Raw genomic sequence first — 5,595 nt, forward strand, 5'->3', positions numbered from 1 at the left:
AGCGAGCTGTTTGTATTTTGGAGAGTGATGTATAATGTGTCTTCGCGACTTCCTCAAATCTGACCAAAATATTGGTTTCCTAATGATTTCTGTTCCTCAGGCCGCCTCGTAAGATGTACATGTACAGTATTTGTCATTATAACCCTCACGGTGATACTTTACTACTTATTTAATGTTAGTTTACGTATTTAATAACGTGAACAAAACATTTAATACAGCATTTATGCATGTTAATGTTAGTTAATGGAAAGAAAGCCACTCGTTGTTGGTATTTGTTAACTAATAGACTTTAATATTCATTAGGAAAAGTCGAACTATGATTAATAAATGCTCTGAGTGCTGACTTGATGTTATATATTAAGTAAATGCATTAGCTAATGGACCATATTTTAAACATAATAGATTGAACTAATTCAGTTGCACATATTACTAGTGTTCAGCTTACAGGGACATGTAAAGGCTTCACTAGGGTAATCAGGGTAAAGTTAGGGTAATTAGGCAAGTCATTGTATAACAGTGGTTTGTTCTGGACACAATCCAACACTAATATTGCTTAATAATGTTGAGCTTAAAATGGGTTTAAAACAATTAAAAACTGCTTTTATTCTAGCCGAAATAAAACAAATCAGACTTTCTCCAGAAGAACAAATATTAGAGGAAACACTGTGACAAATTCCTGAATCTGTTCAACATCATTGGGGAAGTATTGGACTTATATAGTGTCTCCTGTATGTGTTGGACTATGAAGCAGGATGAGGCTTTGGTAAAGCTCTGTAAAGTTCAGTGTCAGTAACGTGTGTGTGAATGTGAAAGTGTGAATCCGTGTTTGTTCTGGTGAGCCGGATTTACCAGGTGTTTCAGATCCGCTTTCCACAACCTCTTTCTGCATCTCCACTGAGAAGAAACTGAGCACCACAAACCTTCATCCAGCGCTCATCCCTAACACAACTACTGCAGAACTCCAGCGCTACGACTGATTTCTTTCCCATGTTTGATCGCTTTTTTGTTTTGTGCATTGCGTTATTCAGGTGAATCCAGTTCAGTTGCAGAATCTGAGTTGTTTATTATACACTGAACTGAGAAATGAATGAGTAACTAACACTGTTATCAGGCCCGGATTGGCTAATCGGGAGGACCGGGAGAATTCCCGGTGGGCCGGTCCGTTTTTTGGCCGCGAGGGCCGGTGTCCCTAGCTGCAGAATCTGTTGCTCTCAGCAGTCACACTTTTTAAATTTATTTATTTACTTGACCACAGCCTTTTTATTCATTATTTTACCGCAACTCTTCTCTTTTCATCTATTTTAATGATTATAAACTTCAGTTGAGTCTCCTTTCTGAACACAGCTATTGTGGTCCAGCGGTTAGCACGTTAGATTAAAACGCCGCGGACCCGGGTTCGATCCCCGTTAGAGTAACTTATTGTTTTCATTTTTATTGTTAAGACATATAATACTGTTAGGGTTGTTGAACATTTGAAGTTCTAAAGCAGCTGTTTTCTCAAAAAAAGACGTGATAGTGTCATTAGAAACTGATTTGGAAATGACCTTATTTTAATATAGTCAGTCGTGAACTGAGGTGGGCCGGTCTGAGGCTTGAAACTCCAGGGGTGAAAAGGTGTCCCACTCCGGCCCTGACTGTTATAGTGTAGTCACTGGGTTATTATCAGTGCTGACTGAAATACAGTGTTCTGAATCAGCGAGTTGTGTTTAATAATCCTGCAGATTGATCTTAATGCTCGTAATAAAGGTTAGAGAAGTGACTTTACCGGGTTTCACTTCATACACCGCAACACTGTGTGTGTGTTGAACTGTATTCCCTCTGAACACACTTATATGTACACATTCACATACACACATGTGTGCACACACAAATAAAGTGTTCATTCATTCATTCATTTTCTTCAGCATCCGCTGTGTAAAACATGTTCTGGAATAGTTGGCGGTTCATTCCACAGTGGCAACCTTAGAAATAGTGACTAAGCTAAAGGAAAATGAATGGATGAAATAAGTGAGGTTTATTCATAAACTAATTTCGAGAGGATCACGTGCTTATGATTTATCGCGGCCGGTCCCGTATTTGCTAATCAGTATCTTCCAATCATAAGAGCCCTAAGCTATTATAAATGGCCACAGTTTCCTGCTCATTTTATCTTCGTTTGGAAGAAACTCCCCTCCTCCCCTATTCTCCTCCTTTACCTCTGATCGGGCGGCACGGCGGCCCAGTGGTTAGCACTGTGAGCCCCACAGCAAGAACACTGCCGGCCCTGGTTCCCGTGTCTGCGTGGGTTTTCCCCGGGTTCTCTGGTTTCCTCCCACCATCCAAAGACATTCACCATGCATAACAATCAAGCATTTGTCTAACCCCTCTGTTCCCTTAGCTACCGCAGCCGGGGAGTTCTGAGATCCACCAAGCTCAGGCTCCCCTCTCGCTCTGCCAGTGGGAGGAAGCCCCGGGCTCGAGGATCCCTTGCCAGCATGGGTTAGCAGCATGCCAGACAAGCTTTTTATGAATCATCAGCTAAGTGTGAACTTAAAATGTGTGAGATGAAGCACTTTTAGAAATGTAGACGTTAACCCTGGTGTGCTGTTGGGTGTTTTCCTCCACTCTGGGCTGATTTTGAGTCCTAATATGGCCACAACTTTCTCTGTTTCAGAAAATGTGATGATTTTTGGTAATACATCTTATTTTGACACATATTTTGGGAAGTACTGGGTAATTTGACTCTCCTTTGGTGATGTTGGGGCTGTTTTTGCCCCGTTGACTTCCATTATAATCACATTTATTGACTGCAAAGCCATGACAGCAGATCATCATGCGTTCTTGATTGTTGCTGGTCTTCCCTGCTGGGAAGAGATAATGTGTCATGTTCACTGTTGGTCATCAGTTGCCATGCAAAAAAATGTATAGGGATTCTGAAGCGGTGTGCCGTGGCCCATTAGTGCGCCTCAGCGATCCTGCAGAGCGGCCACGAGATGAACTCTACCTTTAAAATACACTTCCAGAAGAGCTGACCGCCACAAACAACCTGCTGAACCCAGAGCAGATGACCTCACTCTGCAGGATGAGTCAGTCACACACACACACACACACACACACACACACACACACACACACACACACTCAAAGGTGTTCATGAACGAGTGCAGACTGGGATAATAAGAAAAATATCTTTATTTGTCCATTAAAATATCTGCAATACATCAGACACAACTGAAGACTGAAGAGGGAAATAATAACAGCATCAAAAATAATATGAAACTTATCAAATATAGAATAATATGATCATATGGAGAGAGAGAGAGAGAGAGAGAGAGAGAGAGAGAGAGAGAATGTCTTTCATTCACACATCTGACATCACAGTTCTGTGGCCAGTAACCTGTTTCACACACACACACATGCACACACACACACACACAAGCACACACACACACACGCACACACACGCATGTGAACAAACACACACTAGTGCATGTACAAAAACCCATATGCACTCACTCACACACACACAAACAAATCATGCATGCACAGATGTACACATGCATACACACAAACGCACTCGTGCAAAAACCCTGCACCCCAATTCACACTCACAAACACACACATGTGCACAAAAACCCATGCATTCACTCACACACATGAATGAACACACACACGCAAACAACTCTTTTCAACAAATTGACACACAGATCTTTTGCATACACACATACACACAAAAACAAACACATGCATGACAAAACACACACACACACACATGCATGAGCACTCAAACACTCAAATAAATGCACTCACACATGCATGAACACAAACATACACACACACAAACACGCACTCAAACATACATGCACACATGCACAAACACACTCACACACCAACACACACTCACATGAACACAAACAAACACACACTCAAAAGCACACACTCTCAAACATAAACACATGCATGAACACACTTAAACACTGAAACACACACACACACACACACACACACGTGCACACAGGAGTTTTGGTGATTTGATTACGACTCATAGACAGATAGCAATCTCTCACACACACACACACACACACACACACACACACACACACACACACACGACCACAGACTGTTTCTTAGTATTTAGCATTATATCACTTGTTGTCAGATCTTCATTCAGAGAAATGATTACATTCGAGATCTTCTGTACAGCTATACAGTACATTCGGGAAAACTACATGCAGTATAAATACACACACACACACACACACACACACACACACACACACACACACACACACACTAATGAATGAGGGAAACTGAGGAACAATGAGGAAAACTGAAAATCATGATAGAAAAGCAAAAGTCAGAAAATGACGATAGAAACAACTAACAGACGATTCGACAGAGAGAGAGAGAGACAGAGAGAGAGAGAGACAGAGAAGAGAGAGAGAGAGAGAGAGAGAGAGACAGAGAGACAGAGAGAGAAAGAGAAGAGAGAGAGAGAGAGAGAAGAGAGAGAGAGTTCAATTGAATAATTGCTTTATTAGCATGGCAAATATTACAAATGTACTGCCAAAGCAATTATAAAGTTTACATAAAAAGTAACAAACATATATAATAGTAGTAAACAAAAAAAGATTTTTATATATAATAAACTATATATAATAAAATAAATATATATAATAAAAATTAATTATATATAATAAAATAAATATATATATAATAAAAATTAATTATATATAATAAAATAAAATAAATATATATAATAAAAATTAATTATATATAATAAAATAAATATATATATAATAAAAATTAATTATATATAATAAAATAAAATAAATATATATAATAAAAATTAATTATATATAATAAAATAAAATAAATATATATAATAAAAATTAATTATATATAATAAAATAAAATAAATATATATAATAAAAATTAATTATATATAATAAAATAATAAATAAATAAAAATAATAAAATAATTTTAATAAAATTAAAATAAATTATACATAATAAAAAAATTCATATACATATCATATACACACACACCTAGCTGATTATAAATGAATGATTGTAAATATACTGATTATTATTGTTTTTATTACTGTTTTATCCTAAAATGTTGACGTTAAATTGTCGTTTATTCTGATCTAGATTTGTATTGATTTGTATGAATAATATGATATGTTGAATTATAATATAATATATTGAATATTAATGTGATATATTGAATAATATCATGTATTGTTGATATTTTATTTAATTATTATATATAAATGTCTTTTTTTACTACTATTTACTGTGTGTACTGTTTTTATTATATATGTGTGTTTATTTTTATGTAAACTTTATAAATGCTTTGGCAGTACATTTGTAATATTTGTCATGCTAATAAAGCAATTATTGAATTGAATTGAATTAACAGAGAGAGAGAGAGATTGTTTAGTTATACTGTAGTTATATTTGTTTTAGCTTCTTCCACAAATCTACTTTTGGTTTCTTTCTTTTGTTCAAAAAAAGCAAAATACAAAGCACATTTCCCATTCACTCTGAGCTTTACATTAAAGACAACATCAGACTGACTCACAAGAATGACTGTATTGATCATAAACGTGA

This window comes from Danio rerio, chromosome 2, assembly GCF_052040795.2.
Source record: "Danio rerio strain M-AB ecotype USA chromosome 2, GRCz13ab, whole genome shotgun sequence".
Classification (NCBI taxonomy): Eukaryota; Metazoa; Chordata; class Actinopteri; order Cypriniformes; family Danionidae; genus Danio; species Danio rerio.